This window comes from Tamandua tetradactyla, chromosome 17 (genome assembly GCF_023851605.1).
Source record: "Tamandua tetradactyla isolate mTamTet1 chromosome 17, mTamTet1.pri, whole genome shotgun sequence".
NCBI lineage: Eukaryota > Metazoa > Chordata > Mammalia > Pilosa > Myrmecophagidae > Tamandua > Tamandua tetradactyla.
The window spans coordinates 64,694,207-64,706,831 of record NC_135343.1 but is presented as its reverse complement, the minus strand read 5'-3'; positions in this window follow the sequence as shown (position 1 = coordinate 64,706,831).

Genomic DNA, 12,625 nt, shown 5'->3' with positions numbered 1-12,625 from the left:
AAGGAGAATTTAAGTTACAATTTTACCATTGTGAACTGTAAGAAATTATAGTTTCTTTAGGTCTTACAAACTAAGACCTCCAAGGAAACATACCTTAATTCAAGGAAGCTGATGGTTCAGGAGCACATCTGTCAGCTGGGTAGTCACATGGCTGACATCTTCAGTTCCCTTACTCCTGGGCTCCATTGATTTCAGCCTCTCTTCCTGTATGGGCTCCTCACTTTGCTTCTCCAGGGCTGGCTTTCATCCATTGGCTTCCCTTCTCTCCCCTATGGTCTGGCTTGTTTAACATCTCATGGTGACATTTCCTAGGCTCCAAACACCTCCACACATCCATGTCTCTGCTCTCCCAGTGGCAGCATCTGTGTCAGCTCAGAACTCTGTCAGCTCTGAGGCCTCTGTCAATTCTGACTCTCTCCAAAATATTTCCTTTTAAAGGATTCCAGTAAAATAATCGAGACCCTCCTGAAATGGGTGGAGTCACATCTCCCTCTAATCAAAAGTCACTCCAACAATTGGGTGTCTCACAATTCATGGAGATAGTCTTATCAAAAGAATCCACCCTACAATTTGAATCAGCTTTAATAGAAATGGCACTCCCATCAGATTGGAATAGGATTCAAACATGGCTTATCTGGGGTCATGATACTTTCAAACTGGCACCCAGCAGAAGCCAAGACAGGCCCCAAACTGCACACTACCTCATAATCCACTGGACATTTGACATCCCTTACAGGTCCCTGGCAGTTGATAACAACAGACTTCCTTCTCAGCATCAGTGGGCTCCAGGCTGCAGATGTGCAGATTATTTTGTATGAAACATTACAACTATCCTTTGTGAGTCACTGTTGAATACAACATCCTCCTTTGTGCTGCTTTTCAGTGAATCTCTTATGAAGCAGTTGTTTACTGTTCACACAACCCTGGACTTACCTACCTCCTCTATGTGCTTTTGAGTTTGCCTCCTGATTTCTTTTCAAGAAGGTTTTCAGGGTCCAGAAGACATTTAAGAGGTCCAGTCTCTTTAATCTCTTTCTGTGATGGTCACTGCAGTATAATGCAGCAAAGATCTCTGTTTTAGTTGCCTATTGCTCTTGTTACAACTCCCACAAACATTAAGAATATCTCATTTACAGTTCTGCAAATCATTAGAACAAAATGGATGTCATTCAGCCAAAATCCTTGTGTGGTAGTGCCCCCTTATCATAGCCTCAGGGGAGAATCTGTTTCTTGCCTTTCCAGCTTGTGGAGAACTCCCAGTGCCCTGGCTGGTGTGTTCTTTCATTGGTCTTCATAGTAATAAGCACTTCATCTCCTAACCCTGCTTCTGTTGTTATATCTTTCTCTGAACACAGTCCTGAGAGATTCTTTCCTTTCCTTTTCATGGGCAGGCAAGAGAATGGAAACCTGGTGTCTAGCATGGCAGGTAAGAATTCTGCCACTGAATTACTGTTATCAAACCTGATTCTTTTCTTTTAAGGGCTCATATGTTTTCACAGGGGCTTCCAGATAATCCAGGGTAATTTGCCATCTCAGCATTTATGAACATCATGATATTTTCAAAGTCCTTTTTGCCATACATGATAACAGATTGTAGAGTCAAAATTAGTTTTGAGATTGTCTTTGGGGTTATTAATCTGACTCACTAAACCTTCTGTGTTCTGCACATTGTCAGGACCATTGTCAGTAAGTTCTGTACAGATGGATGCACATGACTGATGCAAGGAAATTCCACGCAACCCTGACTTGTTTGAGACCCAGTGAGATTTATACTCTGATGAATCAGTATTAAAACTTCCCATTTTAATTCTTTCTCAATCTCCTTCTCTTTCACTGTTCCCTGCCATTTTCTCCCTTTCAAAGGTTTTCAAGATATAATCCTGGCCAGTTCAGATGAAAAATCCCTACCACTGATTCTGTACAGCTTCTCACTGTCCCTTCCTATTGGACCCTCTTTCCAGCCAGGACTTCCTATTCATCATTTTCTGGCTGTAGCTCTTTAGGGCCCTCCTTAATTCCTTTGCTCAATTCTGTCATTTCTTTTAAAAGCAAAAGAAAGCAAAACCAAAAAGAAAGAAAGTCATTTCTCTCATAGACGCTCCTTCTGAAGACCTTTCTCTAATTCTGTAAACCTAAGTATCCACATACACTGTTTTAGAGCAGTTATATATCCCCCCAAAACACAGTGCTCTTTTACTCCATTCTTGTGCTGATAGACCTAATATGGATGGGAAACTACCATTAGAATATTTAATTTGAGTTGTGGAGGGTCTTAATCCTTCACAGGAGTCCTTTATGGGAGATTAAAAGGGATGTGTGCCATTTTGAATCTATCATGGACCCCGGAAAACCCACATCCTTTAATTCTCATTCAATATTATGGAATGGGAGCTTTCTGATTTTTCCCATGTTGTGAGTCTCAACCCATTCAATGTGGGATTGCTTCCTGGAGCCCTTTAAAAGGAAACTATTTTGGAAAGGGCTTTAGAGCCCATACAGCCAGAGACCTTTAGAGAGGAAAGAAAATGTCCTTATGAGAGCTTTATGAAACCAGAAGCCTGGAGTGAAAGCTAGCAGATGTCCCCGTGTTTGTGTTTGTCTTTCCTGTTGATAAAGAGACTGTGGGCATCATCAGTCTTCTTAAACCAAGGAATCTTTCACTGAATATCTTATCTTGGACACTTCTAATCTTGGATAATCTTGCTTTAATTTCAACACATTCACAGCCTTAGAACATATAAATTTGCAACTTAATAATAAATTCCTGTTTGTAAAAGCCTTTCTGTGTCTGGTATATTACATTCTAGCAGTTTGCAAACTTGAACATCAGGTGAATCAGGAGAATAGAGAGAGAAATACCCAGTTATATTCTGGATACCATCATTGAAACCAGGACCAGTAGAGCAGGACAAACAGATATAACATGTGTTGTGTCTTGTGACAGAGAAACCCTGAATGCCAACAGCCTTTCCTCAGAGAGGATTTCTTCCTCTTGATGTCTTAATTTGGACATTTTCATGGGTTAGGAACTGTAATTTTGTAACCAAATAAACCTGAAACAAAATTAACCTATTTCTCTTATATGACATTCTGGCAGCTTTAGAAAACCAAAATACCATAAATGAGTATAACATGACCTTGATCCTTAAGTTATGAAATTTATTTTGTACTGTTTTCACCCTTGCTAGCTCTGGGAACTTTGTTTACTATTCTGTGACTGGGTTTTCACATATGTACAATGGCTGAAGTAACTACTTCTATTTTCTAGGAATGACATGAGGCACAATAAGCCAATACTTGTAAATGCTTTGAGCAATTCCTTGCACCTGGACCACATTTGGGAACTGCCATCGTTTCCATGCTGCACAAGTGCCTCTTTCTTTCCATTTATTACATCTTCAATTTTTATCAAAATATAAATATATCCTCCAACTTCAGAGTCCTCCTGTTACTGCCTAACATTTTTGTTGCCCTACTTTGCTTGAATACTCGGCACCTTGGTCCTTTTCCATTCACCCCACCTCACAGTGCATTCAGCCATGGATTACTAATTTCTACATTGAACAGTCATGTTCAGTCATTAGCTGGGTTGTCCATACTTTAATATTTGGATAATTATGATAATAACTAAATCTTAAAATATGTTTCAAATACCTGCTTTCATCCTCGTATAAACCAGGTGAAATAAGTTTTATTCTTGTTCCCGATGTTGCTGGGAACTGCTTATGTATTGTAGAGTTGGTTTCTAAATGCCTGTTCACTGACTGGTGAGACAGGCTACAAAAACAAAATCTTTAAATTTTGCTAAAGTGCTGATTCTGAAATCCCAATTTGGGGAACTTGGAACTGTTTGTATAGTTGTGAAAGAGTCATATTTACAACAAGTTTCCCACCTGATTCTGTTCTGCAGCTCATCTGGGAGACAGTGACAATCCTTGCAGATGATGTGCCCTTGAGTCATTTACACTTTGTGGATGAATTCATTCCTATCGAGGGTAATTTTTGTCTTCATACATTCTGAATAGTGTTTTTTCATATAAATTTACAGAGAGTACAATCCAGCTAAGCATTTGTCTCAGTTATTTATTAATTTTCTATTAAAGTGTCACTAATAGCTGCATTTAAAGAAGTCATGTCAGATTTAAAGACATTTTATTTATTAACAATTTACTCTCAGCATCTGATACAATTACTTTATGAGATCTAAGTGTGGTGAAGGAAAAAAGTCTCAAAAACATAGCTCAATCTGAGAGAGAATGTGATCATCTTTCTTTTGGTCCTGGCCCTTTCCTTTTTCACCTTGGGACACCCAAATCCTCCTGGTTGGTGTGTCTGTCCCTGCAGCCTCTTAGTACCCTGCCCAGTTGTGCTTTGCTCTGTGCTGTGCACTTGTTGGTGCATGAAGTGGCCACGTGCACTCAGTGGCTGCAGTGTTAGTGTTGGAAGCTGCCAGTTATGTATTTGAAAAAATGTTTTTGGAGTAAATGCTCAGGAGCCCTGCTGCACAACTGTACAGTTAATAAAGGACAGTTTGTATCTTACTACTGTGGTTTCTTTTCTTCCATTTAGTGTAGGTGTATATTGTGAAAATATTACTGTTTGTTTGCAGTTTGTTTTTAAATTACATGGCACCATTTTTGGGAGCAATAAGGTAAATAAATAAAAGTGAGTGTTAAACAAAAATCACCCACTGAATTTTTCTTTCTCAATAAGAAAAATATGATAAATGTGTTACTTACATAAAGCACTTGCTATTTACCATCTGTCTTGGGGCTGGACACATGAAAACTAGAAGTCATTCATCTGTGTAAGGATGTTTATATGCATTTCCCAAGGAAAATTTGTTTTAAGAACACTGGGCCTAACAGCAGTTTGCCATTTTTATCTGCTGAGTAGTTAAGTATCATTCTGAGGGATGATTTTTCATTATATAAAATCAGGGTTCTTCTAAATTTATTTTCTATATCTTTGATTCCATGTTTCCTTGGGCAAAAAGAAATGTAAAATGACACATCTTTTGCTTGGTTTCCTTAGCAGACAGACAGTTTTGTAGAGAGTACAAAAATGTCTATAATATATGAATAAACTCATATACTTCAAAAGAACACATTTTAACTCTAATAATTTAAATTTTCTTAATGAAAGTTTTAGTATCAAAGAAGAGCTTCTGGACTGGATAGTGTTAGTTGGGTAGGAAAGAAGAAATTGAGCAAGAAATCCTGCAATGACTTAATTTTCAAATTCCATAATTGCATTCCAGAATATTTGGGTTGACAATTCAATTAGATCCTCTTTTACTTTCATTGAATGAAACATTGGGCACCACAGGACTGTAGCCCATCTCTGGTGTCATTCAAATTGCAATGTCCATCCTGGTGGCAGTGTGAATGTCCCTGCATTTGAAGCTGCAGAGGTTCTGGTTCCCAAGGAAATATCTAGGGTGAGGTGAGTGCTGGAATGTTTTTATTACTAAAGCACAAATCAGAAAAATTATCTAACTTGAAGATAGGATAGGAATGTCACCAGCACAACCATACTCTTCTTCTCTTTATCTATTTTAGGAAAGAGTTTTACACAAGAGAAAAGATTATAAAAATTTAAATGATTTAAAGCTTGTTATGCACATGAAGCTCTGAGAAAACCTTGGTGTCACCCAGGGGCACACTTCTCCAATTTGAGAGGGCTGCTCTAGGTGATGTTTGCTTGGACAAATGGGTCTAATGAGGTAAGAAAAATCAGGTGTCAAAGAAACATATTTTGCAAATACTGTCAGGTCTCACTTGCAAGGGGAGATGCTGAATGCCTAGACAAGAGCTAAAATGTCTCTCCAGAAGGGGGAAGGATGACCTCACATTGTCATTCATGACAGACTGATCCAATATTAATTCACACATACAAAGGAATCCTTCCATCTGCTTTTAAAAATAAGTATTAAGTCTGGAATAAATTTTGTTTTTTTTTATTGTAAAGATGCATAAATAGTACAATGTTCCTATACAAACTCAGCCACTTGCCCCTAAGGTAACATGTTATATGATCATCCCACATTTATGAAACTAAGTAATTTACATGACAGAGTCATATTAAATATATACAGACTTTAATCATACTAATCATTTCTTTTCTCATGTCCTTTTCCTTTTCTAGGATCTGATCCAAGACACCACATTCAACTTGGTTTTCATGAATTAGTTACAGAATAATTATGTGATCTTTACCAAAGAATGTCATAGTCACTGCTAATGCAGTGCTCCAATCTTATATGAATAGCATAATGTTTTATTCTATCCATGAGTATTTTATGGGTTTGTCCACCAATCTCATTATTTCAATGTTACTGAGGAGCATTTGTCTGTTTGTTAACAATTATCAAACTCATCACATTCATTGATTTATACAGAAGAGGTAGTTGGTCACCTTCATGGGGCCCTGGAGCCAAGTGAGGAAAGGAGATCCCAGAGACCATGAGAGGTTATTTGAGAATGCTGATGAATGGTAAAGGTGGTTGCAAGTGAATTGACCCTTACACCTCACTCAGTCTGGTGACATGTCTGCAACAAGAAACCTAGTATTGAGTGTTCCAAGTAAGAGCATGGAGCACTATGAGCTCCCATGTAAATGTAAAAGGGGATGCCAGGTAAAATTTTATCTCTAATTAAGAGATTGTTCCCATGTTAACATTGGATGTATACAATCTAAAAGAAATTGAAGAATAATAATTTGTTTTTTTTTTTTAGATCAAGCCAAAGATGCAAACAGTTAAATGATGCCCCAGGTGGAAGGAAACATCCACATTGGTACATCTGACATTTCTGCACAATTAAGCAGCATGTTTCAGGTCTGCTTGGGATGGCCCCAGCTCACTCCCATCTCTAAAAGAGAGCCCTTCTGAGGGCTGTTTCCATCCTCAGAGGATATGACCATGACAACAATCAGGGACAGACCATGATCATCTTAAAGTTAATTCTGTTTTAATTTTTATAGCACAGTATTCAATCCAGACTGTGTGATGTGGAAACGTATTAGGAAAATATTTGTGGGTGAAATGGATAGACAGCACATTGCTTCAGGAAGCAGAAGTGCCATCAGAATCTTGACCAGGGGCTAAATGGGATGATTATTTCTTCTCTCTGAATATATAATTATTTGTATAGCATGAGGTACATTAATGAACAAATTTTCTATCATGTAATAAACAACTAGCAATATATTAGATCACAGTGTTACAGGTCAGGAGGCTGTCTGGATATACTGTGGAAGGTTCTCTGCTCAGGGTCTAACAAGCCTAAAATCAAGGAGGAAGTAGAGCTACAATCTTTCTAGACTTAGAGCATTGAAGCAGCAAAACCCTTCCTGAACACTGAGGAGGAATGTCCACTCTCTGCCTTTGGGGCAAACTCATGCTTTCCACATACATGGGAGAATCCACTTTCCTTGCCCAAGACATGTGAAGATACAGGCAGAATTACCCTAGTTATAAACAATGACTCACAGGAATAGCCAGGACCTGGAGAGAACCAAGGGAAACTAAGAGAACAAATGCCAGAATTGTTTCCAAAGGAGCTACATGATAGTCTACAGATGTTTGGAGAGAAAGCTACTGACTTTCCTCTGAAAAAGTATCCTTATTTTGGATCTTTAATTTGGACATTTTCATAGTCTTAAGATTCAAACTTGTAACATAATAAATCCCCATTATTTAAGCCAGTCCATTTCTAGTGTATTTCATTCTGACAGCATTAGCAAGTTGAAACCCAAGATGACGTGGTTTGATGGAATCAGTTCCTTAGATGGTAGGACTGGACATCCATTTTCCACTACGGAGGATATAGCAATGGATGTACCAAATCTTAAAAACAAAGTGAGAAAAGAGAATAATGGAAGAATATCAGATGACTGTAATGCAATTAAAATGTGTAACATGCAAACATGAATACCAAGGGACAAGAAAGAAATTGATAGAAGAAATATTTGATGAAGTAATGGCTGAAAAATTTCCAAAACTAGTGAAAAACATGAGACCTCATGTCCAGAGAGCTCAGAGAACACCAATAAAAATAAAGTCCCCACAAATACAGCCATATGTATTGTATTCATACTGCAGAGGATAAAAAACAAACAGAAAATTTTGAAAGAGGCCAGAGAAATGAAATATCCTACCTTTAGAGAAACAATGGTAATTATTGCATTCAACATCTTTTCATAAACCATACAAGCAAGAAGAGGTGAGTGAGATATTTAGTGTAAGAAAAAAACACCCATAATCTAGGATTCTGCATCCAGAACTACCCTTAAAATTGAAGGAGAAATAAAGAGTGTCTCAGACAAACAAACTGCTAGGCATTTGGAGTTTTTTCCTGTGAGAAATGTTAAACACACTTGCTCAGAGAGGAAGGAAATGGTATAGGTTTGAAGCTCAGATTTATCTAGAGGAAGGAAAAGCATTTGAGAAGGAATAAATGTAGGCAAAATAGAATCTTTTCTGTCCTTTTTTAACTGATATATTGGATAACTGTTCTTAAAAATAGCATTATTGTTTTGGATAATTTATGGTTAAATGACTTGTCTCTATGTTATATTATGAAATAGTCAAGCAATACATTACAACAATGCTGTAAGAGATGGGGAAGAACTGGAACAAGTTTTATGTTACCTGCAGTACACGTGAAATGTGACAGTGTAGGTTGAAAATTTGTATAGATTACTTGTAAATATATATTGTAAGGTCTAGGGCAAGCATTAAAATAATTTTAAAAAGAACTTAATGCTATGCAAATAAATAAAAGAAAATCAAATTATAAATGATTCCAAAAGAACCAGAGAAAGCAAGAAAACCATGAAGAAATAAAAACAAAAAATACAAGGAACAGGAACAATGAATACAAAACATAATTTCTCTTTCAATTTTTTCTTTGATGCAATATTTTTTAAGAGCATGTAGTTTATCCTCCATATGTTAGAGATATTTCCAATTCTCTGGTTGTTATTGATTTCCTGCTTCACTTCATTATGATCAGAGAAAGCACGCTCTACAATATCAATCTTTTCAAATACATTAAGAGTTGTTTCTACCCCAGCATGGGGTCTGTCCTGGAGAACTTTCCATTGAGCACTTAGAAGAATGTTTATAGTGCTGTTTTTTACTTAATGTTCTATATATGTCTGCTAGAACTAGTTTAATTATCATATTTAGGTTCTCTTTGTCCTTGTTGATCCTCTGTTTAGATGTGCTATTGCAGAGAGTGGTGTGTTGAAGTCTCCCACTTGGTTTGTAGAGAAATCTATATCTCAACTTTGGTTTTGCCAGGGTTCATCTCAAGATTTTGGACCAACTTGATTACACACACACATATATATATATATTTTTATTAATAAAAAATTAACACAACATTTAGAAATCATTCCGTTCTACATATGCAATCAGTAATTCTTAATATCATCACATAGATGTTGATCATCATTTCTTAGTACATTTGCATCGATTTAGGAAAAGAACTAGCAAAACAACAGAAAAAGATATAGAATGATAATATAGAGAAAAAAATAAAAATAATAATAATAAAAAATAAAAAATATATACATATATAAAAAATGAAAAAGAGAAGAAAAACAAAAAACACAAACAAACAAACAAAAAACTATAGCTCAGATGCAGCTTCATTCAGTGTTTTAACATAATTACATTACAGTTAGGTAGTATTGTGCTGTCCATTTTTGAGTTTTTGTATCTAGTCCTGTTGCACAGTCTGTATCCCTTCAGCTTCAATTACCCATTATCTTACCATGTTTCAAACTTCTGCTGGTCTCTGTTACCAATGACATATTCCAAGTTTATTCTTGAATGTCGGTTCACATCAGTGGGCCCATACAGTATTTGTCCTTTAGTTTTTTTCTAGACTCACTCAGCATAATGATCTCTATGTCCATCCATGTTATTACATGCTTCATAAGTTTATTCTGTCTTAAAGCTGCATAATATTCCATCGTATGTATATACCACAGTTTGTTTAGCCACTCTTCTGTTGATGGACATTTTGGCTGTTTCCATCTCTTTGCAAAATTGTAAATAATGCTGCTATAAACATTGGTGTGCAAATGACTGTTTGTGTCTTTGCCCTTAAGTCCTCTGAGTAGATACCTAGCAATGGTATTGCTGGGTCGTATGGCAATTTTATATTCAGTTTTTTGAGGAACCGCCAAACTGCCTTCCACATGGTTGCACCATTTGATATTCCCACCAACAGTGGATAAGTGTGCCTCTTTCTCTGCATCCTCTCCAGCACTTGTCATTTTCTGTTTTGTTGATATGGCCATTCTGGTGGGTGTGAAATGATATCTCATTGTGGTTTTGATTTGCATTTCTCTAATGGCCAGGGACATTGAGCATCTCTTCATGTGCCTTTTGGCCATTTGTATTTCCTCTTCTGGTAGGTGTCTGTTCAAGTCTTTTTCCCATTTTGTAATTGGGTTGGCTGTCTTTTTGTTGTTGAGTTGAACAATCTCTTTATAAATTCTGGATACTAGACCTTTATCTGATATGTCATTTTCAAATATTGTCTCCCATTGTGTAGTCTGCCTTTCTACTTTCTTGATGAAGTTCTTTGATGCACAAAAGTGTTTAATTTTGAGGTGATATCATTTATTTATTTATTTCTTCAGTGCTCTTGCTTTAGGTTTAAGGTCCATAAAACCGCCTCCAATTGTAAGTTTCATAAGATATCTCCCTACATTTTCCTCTAACTGTTTTATGGTCTTAGATCTAATGTTTAGATCTTTGATCCATCTTGAGTTAACTTTTGTATAAGGTGTGAGATACGGGTCTTCTTTCATTCTTTTGCATATGGATATCCAGTTCTCTAGGCACCATTTATTGAAGAGACTGTTCTGTCCCAGGTGAGACGGCTTGACTGCCTTATCAAAGATCAAATGACCATAGATGAGAGGGTCTATATCTGAGCACTCTATTCGATTCCATTGGTCGATATATCTATCTTTATTCCAGTACCATGCTGTTTTGACCACTGTGGCTTCATAATATGCCTTAAGTCAGGCAGCGTGAGACCTTCAGCTTTGCTTTGTTCCCTCAAGATACTTTTAGCAATTTGGGGCACCCTGACCTCCCAGATAAATTAGCTCATTGGTTTTTCTATTTCTGAAAAGTAAGTTGTTGGGATTTTGATTGGTATTGCATTGAATCTGTATATCAGTTTAGGTAGGATTGACATCTTAACTATATTTAGTCTTCCAATCCATGAACATGCTATGCCCTTCCATCTATTTAGGTCTTCTGTGATTTCTTTTAACAGTTTCTTGCAGTTTTCTTTGTATAGGTCTTTTGTCTCTTTAGTTAAATTTATCCCTATGTATTTTATTCTTTTAGTTGCAATTGTAAATGGAATTCGTTTCTTGATTTCCCCCTCAGCTTGTTCATTATGGATGTATACAAACACTACAGAATTTTGAGTGTTGGTTTTGTAACCTGCTAGTTTGCTGTACTCGTTGCTTAGCTCTAGTAGCTTTGCTGTGGATTTTTCAGGGTTTTCGATGTATAGTATCATATCATCTGCAAACAGTGAGAGTTTTACTTCTTCCTTTCCAATTTTGATGATTGCATTTCTTTATCTTGTCTAATTGCTCTGGCTAGAACATCCAACACGATGTTGAATAACAGTGGTGATAGTGGACATCCTTGTGATAGTGGACATCCTTGTCTTGTTCCTGATCTTAGGGGGAAAGTTTTCAATTTTTCCCCATTGGGGATGATATTAGCTGTGGGCTTTTCATATATTCCCTTTATCATTTTAAGGAAGTTCCCTTGCATTCCTATCCTTTGATGTGTTTTCACCAGGAAAGGATGTTGAATCTTGTCAGATGCCTTCTCTGCATCAATTAAAATGATCATGTGATTTTTCTGCTTTTATTTGTTGATATGGTGTATTACATTAATTGACTTTCTTATATTGAACCATCCTTGCATACCTGGGATGAATCCTACTTGGTCATGATGTATAATTCTTTCAATGTGTAGCTGAATCCACTTTGCTAGAATTTTCTTGAGGATTTTTGCATCTATATTCATTAGAGAGATTGGTCTGTAGTTTCCTTTTTTTGTAATATCTTTGCCTGATTTTGGTATGAGGGTGATGTTGGCTTCATAGAATGAATTAGGTAGCTTTCCCACCACTTTGATTTCTTTGAAGAGTCTGAGCAGGGTTGGTACAAAATCTTTCTGGAATGTTTGGTAGAATTCACATGTGAAGCCGTCTGGTCCTGGACTTTTCTTTTTGGGAAGCTTTTGAATGACTGATTCAATTTCTTTACTTGTGATTGGCTTGTTGAGATCATCTATTTCTTCTTGAGCCAAGTTGGTTGTTTATGCCTTTGTAGGAACTTATCCATTTCATTTACATCGTTGTGTTTATCAGTGTAAAGTTGTTCATAGTATCCTGTTATTACCTCCTTTATTTCTGTGAGGTCAGTGGTTATGTCTCCTCTTCCATTTCTGATCTTATTTATTTGTGTCCTCTCACTTTTTCTTTTTGTCATTCTTGCTAAGGGCCCATCAATGTTACTGATTTTCTCATTGAATCAACTTCTGGTTTTATTGGTTTTCTCTATTGCTTTC